This window comes from Hermetia illucens, chromosome 6 (genome assembly GCF_905115235.1).
Source record: "Hermetia illucens chromosome 6, iHerIll2.2.curated.20191125, whole genome shotgun sequence".
Lineage (NCBI taxonomy): Eukaryota > Metazoa > Arthropoda > Insecta > Diptera > Stratiomyidae > Hermetia > Hermetia illucens.
In genome coordinates, this window is record NC_051854.1 from 95,826,357 (window position 1) to 95,842,151 (window position 15,795).

The 15,795-nt window shown below is 40.4% G+C and overlaps 1 protein-coding gene and 1 pseudogene across 2 annotated transcripts in view; one reads left to right on the forward strand and one right to left on the reverse strand.

The window, feature by feature from the left end:
* Positions 1–15,795, forward strand: part of LOC119658752 (homeobox protein prospero-like) — a 227,168-nt gene that overhangs the window by 39,009 nt on the left and 172,364 nt on the right. The gene's annotated exons all lie outside the window — the stretch shown is intronic.
* On the reverse strand, positions 11,130–11,735 carry LOC119660086 (annotated as a pseudogene).

The window sequence follows — 15,795 nt, forward strand, 5'->3', positions numbered from 1 at the left end:
TACTGTGACGGATCACCTTCCGCAGTTTTCCTCGACTAGTTTTGTACCACACTTTTCTCTGCGCAATTTCCTGCTCACCTTTTGCGCGTTGGTAATTTCTTCTCGCTTGCAGGCATATGTGATGGTTATTTCTGTGCTTTGGGATAGAAGCATCACAGGCTGGGACCATGTTGGTATGGAACTCTCCTTAAATATCTGAGCGAACATTTTCGCGTCAAACATCTTTAAACTCTATTCATTCATGCGGTACGACTTTATGTCTCCTGTTTTCCACTACACTAAACAGTATAGCTTGACGGTCGCTATGCATGTAGTGTTTACTAACTCGCCAGGTAATTTCCCTCATTAACGCAGTATTTACCACTAAACCTATCCTCCCTCTACAGAAAGTATAGGTAGTTCCCATATTAGGAAGAACAATGTCCAGCGAAGAAAAAGCTTCCAGCAATGTCAGCCCTCTGTTGTTAGAAACCTTGCTTCCCCACTCCTGCGATGACAGTGGGGGTTGGCACACTTTCGTCCAACGCCAGTTCATGTAACATTCGCTCATGTTCCACGCTTGTTGCACTTGATGAAGTGTAAGAGCTGTAGACAAGAATACCGTTAATTTTAGCTCTTACGAACCTATTTCCAGGCGTTATCTTTTCCTCTGTATGGTTCGCTAATAATTGCCACGTCCACATTGAGCTCTTGGACTAACTGGCTTAAAAGATCGGCCTCACAATGGTTGAGATTTATGTGAATAAATTTCATTTGCTCTTTGCTTTTGGCTCCCTCCAAGACAATGGGCATTTTCCGTTTCCTGCAGTATGGTCCTTATCATCAAAACTTGCATCTTTACAGAACCTCAGGGTCCCAGGGGTAGCAATAGGTATCTGCCGCAATGGGGTCACCGTAGGAGTTTGTAACTACCCTGTATTCGCCGTGCATTGGTTTGTCGAACCTAACTCACCTATGGCCTTTTCACAGGTGTCTTTAAAGTTTCGAACAACCACCTTAATATAGCGGTAAACGTTATGCTTCCGCCCGACGAATTCGTAGAGCATGTTCAGGGTATTACCCATATCCTTCAGGCAATTTCCACCCTGAGTACTCTTGCTACCACTGCATCAATTCTTTCGGCGTTGGCATGCACTGTTTTTTTCTTGCTGAGCCCAGTACAGGCTTCGCCACTACCAATACATGGTCGCATCTTTTGTCTTTACAGACCTGGGTGGAGAGCGTAGCATTTTACCACTTCGCTTAAAGGGATCCAGGCTCGTTACCTCCTCCTTATCACTTGTTGCAGTATCTACTTCGATGGTTCCATAATCAACAAGAACGGCCTCAATATCCTCTTTGTCCTTCAATATTAATGATATTTTGGTTCTTTCATCTATATTTTTGTTCAGGTATTTGCCCCAAATTGAGGCACAGGCTTACGTTCACGGACCCCAGTCGAGACAGTCCCCAGCTTTTCGCCTCCTGCTACCCCTGTACTCCATAGGAGGTCCTATTCATCCAGTCGTCCTTTCCCTTCTTCGATCTGCCCATCTACTGATCAGTACATAGCCGCCGAAAGTTCCGAAAGCTTTCAGTAATAGTTGCCGCTGGACATCTCCTGAGTTTGCTGAACTTATTCACGTGTTTCTCCTAGTTTAGGGCGTGTTAACTCGACTAAATCGTGGCTCACCCGTCTTGGAATTGTGACAAAGTGGCATGTTGGGTTCCGAAACCAGCAGGAAACGATCACCTCGCCGTATCGCCCATGCGGGGAGGAACATGGATATCCCACTGACACGAGTGGGTAAGAAGCCCGCTTACAAGGAAATGCAGATGGTTACTGTACCAGCCTATGTGATGGGAGATCTGACAACTCCTCACAGGAGGCAGTCCGCCCGCCTGTCACACGTACTTTTCTCAGAAACGGCTATACCGATTGACTCCGAATTTGGTGAAAAGATGAGAACTATAAACGTCCACACATACAGTAAGCTGCATCTTTCTATGTTGAATTCAAAAGGAGGAGGGTGGGTCTTCATACATGCAAAAGTGGGGTGCCAAATTTTTTTCACCGAATATAGTCAAGTTGGGTATCAAATGAAAGGTCTCGATTAGTACTTTACGATGCCAGTCTTAGTTTTGACATTTACTGAAGAGGGGGGGAGTGATCATTTCTGTAATGGACCCATTCTCAGAAACTACCCAACCGGGGTCTCGACTTGTTTGTATTTTCCTTGAAATTTTCCATTTTTCATGGACTCTAAAAAACCCGAAAGTTAGTTGCGGATCTGGGATGTATGCACATATATCTAAATTATCAACGCAATGAGGTGAACAATATACATATGTTAATTGAAAATCCATAAAGACGTCCACCTCCACAGTCCCCTATGAATCTTATCTAGAAAGTTCTTATCTTGTAAGTTGAATAGCATAAATACAAGGTGCTATCATTTCTACGCGAAGTGTAGAATCATTACAGAACGGGAAGCGGAAAGAGCCTTCTCCTACAGATAAATATGATCCGATCACCAAACCGGTACGAGCTCACAGAAGTATTGCAGAGAATTTTTTCATCCTTGGCATTGTCCTAAGGTTTTGCATCTTTTCCTACCACACAAAATACACAACGATATTTGCCAATCTACTTGAAATCTACTTCGAAGGTCATACTGGAAGCATTATTGATCGAGGGTAAGAGTATTTAAGCGTTTTCTAAGGGGGAATTTATTTGTAAAGTTTATAACAGGGCCATGTGCGCCTCTTTCCTTCACCACGCCGAAGATGACACAGGGGTCGCGTGTTTGGCGCACGCGTGGCTTACTTCAACTTCGATTGTTCAGATGTTAGATTACATAAATTAGAAGCAAAAAAGTGATAATTCATAAGAGGGAAAAATAAGGGATGTTCGTAAAAACGAAACTAGTATCTGTAAAATATTTTTGAGGAGTATTTTTCGCAGGAATGCTTTCTTCATATTCACAATGATCGTAACATTTTTGATTATCCTTTTGTGGAATAAACATAAAAATAAAATTAGGAAAATGATTGTTGTGCATATCAACATATGATTGAAAAGAAAATGCATTTCCCATTTCATATTGTGGGCTGTAACGAAAATTGAACCACCAACATATTTGAAACTGATATAAGTTTGCCAGAGCATCAGCGAAGCATGTGAGCTCCCGAAACTCCTAAAACTCCGTCGTTTTCTTGAAATCCTTGACAAAACGTACAAACAAGCAAAACAGCACAAAAGGATGTGAAACTGCGAAAAAAACAAACATAAGAAAGGAGAACAAATCAAAGGAGAGGAACGTACTAAGTATTTTGTGTCGCAAGCCGTGCAATGCATGCAAGCACGCGATGTTATCTCGCGTAAGCAACTTTCACCACCGGATGGGTATATTGTGTGAAACTACTTTGCCATTTCCGTTTTGTAGTAAGTGGGCCGTTCACGTCTCCACCTTCACTTTTGCCCAGTGCATGTTTATCTACAACCACCCTCCGGAAGTATTCTTGAGTGCCTCTTTCTTGTAGGTTGAGTGTTTGATGGAGTTTTTTTTTTCTCCTTGCTCAAGTGAAGCTATTCCATTCAGTTGACAAGGAGGCGAGAAAATGAGAATACTATAGAAAATAGAGGAATCAAGGAAGGGCGCATCTTGCAGACAAAAGGATGCTTAATTTACTGATTTGCAGTTAATTTAGTGAGAAATTGTTTGAGAATTAGGTGACGGAAAAGGCACGATAATGGAGTGATGTTTGAATCTTTTAGTGGGGAGAAGTTTCAATTATGGGGTATTTTTGGTCTATCACTCCCTGAGGAAACCCACTTGTTTGGTTTAGGACATGGAGTTGTGGCGCGGCAGGATCTGCAGCATTCGAAATTTATTTCGGATGTTGCGGATGCGGACGGGTAGATGGCGCGGAACTCTCCACTCACTCATTTTCGGAACGCACCAGGGGAGTGGAGAATTAGCGGTGGAAAAATGACGTTGGTTGGGACAGTGAGGACCGCATGGAAATAAGCCGGTCTCTTCTGTTTCCAACCGCGGCGGCGTAAACATCACATTAAATTAAGTTAAATTTTTGTGTTTATTTTTGGAATACAAATATTACCAAATCTTATCTATCACGTTTTCAATCTCCAATTTGTTCAGGTGCTCCGTTCTAATGAATCATTACATTACTCTTTTCTGAGAGAATTATAAAACGCATTTGCTTGTTTTCTCCGGAAGTTGAACCAAAGAGTTAAGGTCACAGAAAGCAGCCGAAGAAACTGCTTCCAGGACCATCTGTATTTCCGTTCATAAAAATGCTTCTATTCTCGCAAGTCCGTCGCTTTCATGTGGACTTGAAGATCCTTCGTCCCTCATCTTGAAAAATACTCGTATACGAACCAACGACTAGAAGGAATGCATGGATACTTTCATTTTTAAGCTTGAACCGTCAGTATAACTTGTCTCCCCATAAGCTCCCTCAATGAGCTCCCTTAGAGAATTTCAATCCTTCAATCCTTTCGAGGCCAAGACAACCATCTTTCATACTTAACCAACATTCCGTTTAGAAGTAAACACGTACGTGTACAGGGACGAGCCACTAATGCAGAAAACGATTTGCTTCCAGTGAATGATGTTCAGATTTTGCATTTCTTCAAGCATATTGTTCCGTGTATTATTACGGATGCTTACTAAACTTATCGTAACTTACCGTGCCTACCGTATTCATTTGTTGTTCTTCATCCGAAATGAGAAATACCGTTATTGCCTACAGTTCAGGAAACAACAAATATACCGACTACTAGACTATACTTATCCCTTCCGCAATACAAACTACCCCCTGGATTCTTGCATTTTCTTGTTGTTTTAACGTATAACATTGCAATTAGTTGCGGTTTAATGTTTTCAAGTCCGAAAAATGAGAAAAAAGGAACGGAAAACTCCAGAGGTATAAACAAATAAGCAAACAAAAAAAGCAAAACGAGTATTGCCAACCGTAATATCTATAACGGTTTAAGTACAACAGGAGCACATGCAGAAAAATACCTCTACCTTTGCGATATCTACGCTACTAAGTATCCTGCACAGTGTAGATATCTTCTGGGAGCTACTACTGCTTCCAAAGTTGCCTCCATTTGATGTCATATGACGATGATGATGGTGATGCGGACGATATTCGTGGGCATCACCTCTTGCCAGAGGAAGGAAGGCATCCGTATAAAAAAACTGAAAAGGAGTGAGTCTATGCCCCAGAAATTAATATAATGCAAAGCGGTCTATTCTAATGCCACTGATATTCGTTGATGTTAGGCATCTATATATGGCAGAGATGTTTTGTGTGCAACTTAAGATAATGCAAAAATCGAATGACAGTTATACGAAGCGTAGACGTCTCGAAATTTGTGTACACAGTTCGTTTACTGAGTACCCATTGTAGACATTTTTTTTTTCCAGTTCAGGATAATGTCACAGAAAGGTTTAAATAAAAATTAGCCAAAAAGTTCATAATCCATATAAATTTTTGGTAATGATTATTTTCTTTTCGGGAACGCTTTAGATATTTCCACTTTGGTTTCGTTACGAGTAATGCAAACAAATCTTTTTTGAGAGGAATGTGCTTTTAGATACGCCGTGCTATGCCATTCGAAATTACTATGAACGGAAACTAATCTCAGAACACGGAAGGGTGAATTCATTTATATGACAATTAGATGGCATTAAATTCCTGTTTTCAGAGGTAAACCTACTTTCCAAAATGATTCTCATTTTGTGTGATATTTCGTGATATCAGAAAAGTGTACAGTTGTAGCAATTTAGGTGCGCATGATGAGTAATAGATTTTACTTTCCTTCCACATGGAACTATCACTCACTTTGAAATATTGAGAAGTTTTCCGCATATAGCGTATAGTATCCGCGGCCTAGCGACAGGAGCGGTATTTCATTCCCCTTTGCCTGGGTCCCAATTATCCTGCTTTATTTCCCAATTCCCATTCCATCCTTCATTTAAATACTTCAACTAATTAAATCGTCTTATATTTTAAACAACCCCACAACTGGTCCCTTTCCCTTAAATTTCATAGTTCAATTTCGATTAACCATTTCAAATCATATTTTTTATAAAATTGCTTATAAAGCACATTATTTGGTGCAGGCAGGCAATTGTTCGTCGCTAAGAGGAATGATCTGGCGCACACTTCAGCAACAGTTTATGTCACCGTTGATGCTGAGCCGGCATGGACTTCTATGTTCAAGGCCATGAATGACAGTAGTAATTAGAGATATGATCGTTAGTTTCTTACTTATTGCATTGGAGACGTATTAATAATAATCGTCGGTATAAGTCGGCTGGTATAATATAAGTCCTTCTGACACAAGTGAGCTTTGGATCGCGCCAACCTAGTGCTCTAATCACTAAGCCGTCTAGTCATTACTTCGTCCTAATTTGCTTCATCGCAAGTCCGGCAATATCAAGGAATAAGATGGCCTTATAGCCATCTACTAAAAAAGAGAAACACAAGCACAGGTGAACGACTATCTATACTATTGCTGGCTTAAGAAAACTATACACAAGAAATAAATCTTCCAACCCCAAAAAGGCAGGCAAGAGTGGATAACTAGTGATAATGCACTAATGCACAAAAATATTCTGCGTGTACCTTACATCACAAATGTACTTGCAATCACGTGGTAGCACACACCTAATCTGTCAAATGAAAGCTCATACTTCTACGTGAATACGTGCGACAGTTCAGTACCATTAGTCACCTTTTACTATAATATCTGCAATTTTTTAGTCCATGAGAATTCAAACCTTGGCTCACGAGTACATATCGTGTACGATCTTGATATGCTGGACTTAGATACTGACCATCCGCACAGCTTTTTTTCCGTTTAGTATTATGCTTCTTTCACTATGCTCGAACTCTCGCTGTCTAGTAGATATACAGAACCCAAAATGGGCATTTCGAATGACAGCCGCAATAGATGTTAAGGAGGTGGCTTTTCTTCAAAATGCCAGTCCCTGCCCATAGCATTTCTTCCAGGGCTTCGACTAGCTATTGCGTTTCGGTAGCTTTATTTTGGAAGGACAGGTTTTTATTTTGTCCTTCTTTCTTGATTGCCTGCTTGGTAACCCAGTAGATCATCCGTTGCTATATACTTCTTTTGTGGTCCTTTTGCGGCTTTGAATATTATAGTTGGTGCCCGAACCAAACATAGGATCGGTTTTCATGCGGAAAATACCCACGTTCCCCTTCTAGCTAGGGTTTATAAGCACATTGGCCGAGTGTTTCAACGAGGCTGTACCCAGTACTAGTATAGCTGGAGTATTCTTTAGCAAGCGGAATTTTTTTACCTTGGATAATGAAGTCCGTCAAACCATGGAAGTCGTTGTTAGCACATAGGTACTACACATTATTTAGTGCAAATATCTTATTTGGTCATGAGGCCAATTGTATTAACTATAAGTAGTCCTGCCTCTAAAATTTCACGACACAGCGCATGTACTCTCGGTCACCTTATCGCAAACTCCAATGGTAATGTCGAGGGCTCCTTGAAAATTTTGTCATTTGGAAAAGAAATCATGTTGTCCTTTGAGTAAAATACTTGTTTGCCAATGTCCTTACTAAACTGACATTAACTGACTGACATCGTAATGGAAGATCTCTTAGACAAGTGCCTAAAGATAGTAGACGCCAGTAAATTAGGTTCACTACATATTCTTGATTCTCCCCAAAACGAAGATAAGGGATAAGTTGCATTTCACATTGGGAATCGAATTAAACTACAAATTATCATATTTACACCGATTTTTCATGCGGGATGGATAATAAATTAGTACAATTTCATTTACTAAGAATTGGAAGTGAGCTACGACTAGTTTGATAACGCTAACAGAACTAAAGTGTCCGCAATACATATAGGGCGTCTAAATGGAAATCTCAAAATCAACTATTATTTTCGGGTGTCGAAACGAATGAGATGGATTAGACATTCATCATCAAGCACGAAACAACCGGTGTCAGGTGTAGGCCTGCCTTAGTAAGGAACTCCAGACATCCTGGTTTTGCGCCGAGGCCTACCAATTCCATATCCTTAAAAGCTGTTTGGCGTCCTAACCTACGCCATCGCCCTATCTGAAGCAAGGTCTTCCTCTCATTATAATCTCTCTCCTCGCATTAAAATTAAAATCATAATAAAGGGACGAATCAGAAGAAACAGTTTAATCCTGCTACCTCTATGCAACTATTTGCTAGCAAGGCTGCTCCACGTCCGTCAAGATCCGGAATTATACACTTTGTCCTGACAGTCACTGAAAATTGTTTTTTTTTTTATGAACGTATTTCGTGCTGAATTCACATTTCAAGGAATTCTTTAAAGAAGCGCAAAAAAGAAAAATTGAAAAAATATTGAAGCATCGCGAATCCCCATGTTTGAGTATTTTGCAGGATCTGACCCACGCACCGGGAAAGACCTGTGAATTTTTCTCAATAACACGTTAGGGATCGAAGTGCCCAAAGAACTCCCCCCCCCCCCAACATTCCTGAGCCTAGCTAGCACAGAGGCGTGGAAACACGTGTCGAGAGAGAGCTTCGATGGAACTTCAATGTTTCCGGGCGGGCTTTCTTTTCCGAGAAGAGAGATAAAACACACGTAATCAACCATGTTCTGGGGGATTCAGAACGAATGGGGAGGATTCCTACACATTGTTCCTTGACAAACTTGTCAGTTTTAGAACTTGTCTTAACTTGGGAACTTTGAGAACTTTCATATCAAGTGTATGGGACCGCTTGGGCACCTGGGTTTACCCATGTTTGGAAGCCCACAGTGGTAGCAGAAGATCACGGGATCCTCCGAACAGTTAATGTACATATGTCCATTCTGCCAATAATTCCAGCTAACCAAATTTAAATCATAATCCTGAATCTCGGACTGGCGATTACTTAAGATGCACTTCATGTCCATCTCCTCTGCAAATTCAGCAGAATAGCTGTGCCATTGGTTAAAGAGCCTATTTGGGTGACACCCCTCTAAAACTTCACTCTGTTGCACAAACTTATGCAGCTCGCGAACCGTAGTATCCGGAAAGTAGAGAAGTTGCCTTTGGCCGTCAGTTCTCAGCCCACATCATTCAAATTCTGTTAAGGAATTTTCTAGCTTATTGGCTAGCCGCCGCACAACTTTATAACAGCTGCCGATATCTTCGGATGAGCTTCGCGTTCAATTCAAGGATGTCAGAAGTCCTCTGGTGAATCCTCAAACTCGTGATGAATATTCTCATGGAAAGAAATCCACTCAATTCGTCCAACAGGTTGGTGATAGCTCCAGTACAAATCTGCTGTTCTGTCTTTCAACACGAGGTGTAGAAAAGTACCCAGCAGCCCGAAATACCAGGGGGTGAACGGTGAAGTGTGTTAACGCTTCCAAGCAAAAGACGAACTGGTTGATGAGTAAAGATATTGAAGTGCCACCAAAAATAGGATCCCAAGATATGATAATTGTATAGACGCGATCTGCTGGTAAAGTATTAAGCGCTTATGCTTAACATCGGTAAGGCGAGTCGTCATCGTAAGAGTAGTCATATTTGTACACGTAGTCAAGTTCCAATATGCCGTCATGTCCGTGAAAGTTTCCGGAGCCGGACCTATCGTCTATTAAATGTTACGTTTAATCCATCGCCGTGTTTGTTTAATTCAAACAACCTCTGCGAAACACTTATTAACAAGGAAGATGTCAAGGCAGTATGGGAATCTCTAAGGCCGCTCCTCCCCATACATCTAAGGCAGGAGAAACATCGATCCACGATGTGATCCGTCGTGTATCCTTCCTTTCGATTGCGGTACTCGGGTCCGGCGTGGTTGAGCTATTATTTTTTTCTTATTTTTCAGATTGAGCTCGCGTGTTGTTCATTCGGTTTGTGAATTTTCAGGATTCAGTATGAACCCACGCATCGATTAAAAGGGAGGGATCGAAGTGTTCAAAGGAAACCTCTCCCCCTCCCACATTCCTGAACCTAACTAGTACAGAAACATGCAAGCACGTGTCGACGGAGTACTTTGATAGACCTTTTTAGGTTTAGGACATAGCTCCCACTGTTGATCGTCGTAGGCCTTGCGGTTGCATCCAGATCAGGCCTTTGGCAGAACAAAACGGTGCAAACGATCAAGACAAGCCAATCCCACTATTGACCGGTACAAACGCTGAAGAAGAAGAGGAACATTTTAAGTCAGCTAAATGTAAAAGCTATTATCAGAGCGATTTATGATGGCGCTAAATGTCACGTGCTGCACCGCCTAAAAATCATTGCGGATTTTGAGGACCCAAGCGGAGTTCTCCATAGTGACATTTTCTCACCGATATTATTTCTTCGTGTTATAGCTGACGTCTTTCATGCTGCCTTGTCCGAACGATATAAAAGAGTTCAATAGGCTATGACACTTTTCTTCAAGCACCTCCATTTCGCTGATGACATCTGTAATAATTTTGTTAGGAAGCCTTTTAGCTTTATATTGATCAAAAACACTTTCAATATGCCAGATCTCCAAAGGAAAATGTAATGCAACTACTCTTCGATTCCATTACAGAGCGGTATATTCTAACAAAATTTGTTGTGAAAGGAAATAGTCCTTTCCTTCAAACGGTGATAGAGTTAGGATGGGTATCAAAGGTTATTTACAATAAGCGTATGGAAGGCTATACTTGTCAAAACCGTACAAGAGTGGTCTGAAAAGCGTCGGACCTAACAATGATACAAGACATTTTTCTTTTAAATTTGTTTTTCCACATTGTCTCCTTGTAAGTCTACACACGTCTCCCAGCGATGCTCCCATCTTTTTAGCCCGTCTAAATAGTTCTCGGTGTCTTTCTCTGCAAAGTAATTGTTTACGAAGGTGATGGCATCTTCATTTGACGAAAATCGTTGTCCTCTTAGTGCAATTTTTAGATTAGGGAACAAAAAGAAGTCACTTGAGGCTAGATCTGGTGAATAAAGAGGGTGGTCAAGCCGTTCGAACCGTAATTCGTGGATTTCAAATAGAATTTTTTTTTCTTCAAATCTAGCCGTTTTTCCGCAATTTCTGCCTTTAGCTTGTCGACTAATGATGCGTAGTATGATCCTATAATAGTTCTCCTGTTTAAAGATAATCGATTAAGATAAATCCATGACTATCGCAAAAATAGTCGTCATCACTTTCCCAGCCGAATAAACAGTTTTTGTTTTCTTCGAAGCCGACTCCCCCCTCACAGTCCACTGTTTTGACTGTATTTTTATTTCGGGCGTATAGTGGTATATCCAAGTTTCATCTTCGATATAAAAATTCTGATTTATTGCCTTTAAACTTCGCCAATCGATCGTTGGAAATGTTCATTGAAACATATTTTTGATCTAACGTGAGCAACGCGGCACCCAACGCTCGGACAGTTTTCTCATGCCTAAATCTTCATTCAATATGTGACAAACACGTTCTTTTGACATATTCATAGGCTCTGCTATCTCTCTGACTTTAATTCGACAGTCGTTTAACACAATTTGATGAACTTTAGCCATGTTATCGTCAGTGGTTGCAGTTTTTAGACGTCCCGGACGTTCATCGTATCCCAAGCTTGTACGGCCACGTTTGAATTCAACTGCCGAAAATTTCACGGTGGTAAATGATAGTGCATACACAGCATCCAACTCATCTTTGATTTGCGTAGGCATAATGCTTTTCAAAAACAAATATTTAATGGCAGCGCGATACTCAATTTTTTCCATTTTCGCAAAAACATTCACAACGAATCACTCAAACGATTGTCAAAGAACAAGTGTGCGTCAAAAATGGCTGAAATTTTGTTGAGTATCTGTCAAAAGATGTGCAGCTGCATTCTCTTGTTTTTATTGACGAGTGCTACCATCTTCATGTTGAGGTCGGAAACTTTCCAGACCATCCTCGTATACCTCAATCTGGTAACTAAACTAGGATAACCTGAACAGATAGACGGGCTTTTCTGAGATATAAATGCAGTTTAGCTTTCAACAATTGAAGCTTCTTAAAAATTATTTTATCTGCTAAACACTTTGTAGTGATAGGAAAAGGAAATCATTAATTTTTAAAATTTAACTGAATTCGGAGTTAATTTTCTAGGGTATTTGGAAAATTGATATTTTCCCAATTCATTTCATTCATCCGTTATTGAAAATTATTGACCAATAATAAACAAGTCGGAATACCGGAAGCTCGTGCTTCGGGTATAAAGGTTTTGTGTTCATCTTATCTAAGAAATTTCAACGCACATTTTTCTCCCCGTATACAGCTACAAAACTACGAGACATACGTACATATTACAGCCGTAGATGTTACGTTCACCCTAAACAAACAAACTGCCTATTTTCGAATACTCTACACATATATGCACGTATATAATAGGATCGCACCCATATTTCCGATTTACTTCTTATATCTATCTGAATCAGGCTCTACCCGCAAAGTTCATTAGCACGCATATACTATATACCTACATACCCACATGTCTCGTTGGAATAATTGATATTCACATACAAATTACTAAAAAACTAAAACAAAATAATCCTTTTCCACCCAATTCATACTAACTTACTTCGTTGTGGTATTGACGAATTGATATGTGATGATGACATCATCAGGTTGTAGAGTGCACGAAATTCACAAAAAATTGTAAAGTTTGACCTCCTATAACTTTGTTCATAATAGTTGGATTTTCCTCAAACTTGACCAAATTGTGCATTATATTCTTCATTATACCCATGCCAAATTTTGTACTTCAGGGATGAACATAAGGGGGGTGCCGGGTAAATTTCTAAAATATGGAAATATACTATTATTAACTTTATTTGTGCAGATATCGGAACCGGATATATTTTGAGGCCTAGATTTCATAGAGATACACTATTGAGATTTTTTTCAGATTTTTCGGTTGGATAGGTTCTGAGAACGAGACCTGTTACACTTTTTGGGGGTCATATTTTGAGCCCTCACTCCCCTATGTTTCACCCAATATCAAATATTGAACCAGTTTCGAAAAGTACTAATTGAGACCTTTCATTTGATACCCCACATGGCCACATTTTATGAAAAAAAATTTTGCACCCTCCTTTCACATGTATGGGGAGCCCCCCTTAAACTTAACACAAAATGGCGGCAGTTGCCGCATGTAAAGGGAACAGCAGATCACATACTCCCACCAATTTTCGTGACAATCGGTTCAGCCGTTTCCGAATAAATCGGCTGTGACAGACAGACAGACAGACAGACAGACAGACGGACAGACAGACAGACAGACAGACAGACAGACAGACAGACAGACAGACAGACAGACAGACGGACAGACAGACATCGAATCGATTCTAATAAGGTTTTGTTTCACACAAAACCTTAAAAAATGATGATTTAATCCATGTTGATTTTTTTCTTATCCAAATTTGTTCGGACTGCTCAGAAAAGCAAATATCCTTTTGAAACCATCTATTATCTACAATTTTAACGAAAATTTTTCAATGCTATCATTGCGTCCCTGAATGTACGGACAGAGGTCCACCGAACCATGTCTGGGTTTCCTGTTCCAAGTTCTAGTCCGACCCTCAGCAGTCCGTCAATTTTCTCTGTTCCTGTTTTCTTGCTGCAAGGGAGAAAAATTAAGGGAATAACTGGATTCTTATTGTCGTCGATATCGTAAGGAGCAGATGTGCATCATCCATACCCCGTGTGCCATATTGAACTGAGGTGAGGTTTGCTGACTTATACACTGTGTGTGATAATATGTACACACGTCGGCATTTCTCTATGTTGTTTTCTTTATTCGACCCCTTCCTTACCTTTGCATGATGCGTCTACGTCATCGTTGCAGCTGCTACTTGGTTCATCAAAACCCATTAGGGTGAAATTTCGGAATGTGTGTACGTGGAAGTCTTTTTACTCTAAATTGAGGATATGCGTACTTTGAAGGTGAAAACGATGAAGTTATTTTTACGAAGGGATGTTGAAAATTTTGCCAACTTCTCAGGTGACCCATGTTAATAATTGCTTCCAAAAGCAAATTCCGGTTACAACTTCTTACTCCATTCTCAAGATCCTCACTCCTGCACGTATCTCAAAGGACTGAATGAACAAGGAAACTTAAAGGAACACTTCCACCCCTTGAATAACGCTGCGAGTCCTTCCAAGCGTGTCCTCTCATTTCTTAAGAAATGTGAGTGTTCAGTGCACACTTCTACAGTTTCTTCGTATAGTTGAACTCCTTTAAGAATTCTCTCATCGTGACGTCATAGTTCTCCCGGTCTTTGCTTATTGGATATTGGCCTTAGCCTGATGTGAGCATGTCTTCTCCGCCTCATTCTTGTAACTCGACCCAAGAATTGAATACTTTCTTAGAAGATTCTTATAGGCGGAGACAGAAGACTTCTTTCATAAATGCACTTCCCGTTGGCTGCCGAAATGAATGGAAAAGCACCTTAAGATTGGATCCAACAAGTGGTTTCATTGCTGACGATTGTAGAGACAGTTGCTTAAGAAGTTTGTATGTACAGATAATAGATACATAGATAGTATCTACGTTTCGTTGTGAGGAAAAGACCAAGTTTCTATTGGTACGTGAAGAAATACATGCGTCGTGCCTCTATCGCTTTGCCCTTTGTAACGAATTGTGTATTTAGCACCATCTGGTGTGCGTATAAAAAAAGATATTTTCACCTTACAGATAATAGATTAGTTCATTAATTTTTCGGCTCAATATTGATATTCGTGGTAATAATTTTTGTTGTTGCGGGTTCTTATTCTGTTAACGAAATTTTCAGTTCTAAAGTATGTAAGTTTAGCAAAAATTCAATAACTGGGAAGGTTGTTGTCAAAAGGTGCTGTTCATCTGAAGCAACTTTTCAGGAAATAAGATTTTCTATCTGAGTGTAATTATGCGGTGTTTCCAACGATTAATTATCTGAAATAATAAACAAGTCGGGAAACCGGAAGCTTGACGCTTCAGGTATAAAAGGTTAATGTGTTTCCCTATGTGAGGAGCATAACGTAGTGATATTGAAATCGTTCAGTTCTGGGCAGGTTACTGCCATTGCCAGAACTCAGCGATTTAAATATCTCGAGTCAATGCTATCTACCAATGGAGAACTGCGTAATGAGATTGTTTCACGCATTAATGCAACCTGGATGAAGTGGCATTCCCCAACTGGTGTTCTTTGTGATCGACGTATCAGCGCACGTCCCAAATCTAAAATTTACTGCAATGTCGTCCGTCTGCCGCTCTCTATAGTTCTGAGTGTTGGCCGACTATAAAGGACAATGAACGGCGTCTTGCGGTAATGGGGACGAAGATGTTGCATTGCACTGGTGGCGTGACACGTTTTGATTACGTCTGAAATGAGAATATCCGCGATCGATATGGGTGTGCATCGATCGTGGGAAAACTGCAAGAGAGGCGTTTTCGATGGTAATGGTAATTCACGCTAACGAGGATATTCAATATTGGTTATATTGGTCAGAACATCAAATGCAATGGTAAGCAACCAAAAAGCCGGCCAAAACAATGGTGGCTTGATACGCTGGATGGGGATTTAAAGGTCTCAAGATTACATCCTGATCAGGCATTTAATAAAATAAAATGACGAAACCGATCACCACGCACCGACCCCGCTTCTGAACTGAAGGCTGAAGAAAAAGATGTGAGGAGCGACGAGTGCACGACAGCTCCGTGTAATATAGCTAAAAATTTCATTGTCCTCTATTTTCTAGAAAGTGATTTAAATAAATCATTTGATGGAAAGCCCTGTGTTGATAATGGTCAACCTCATA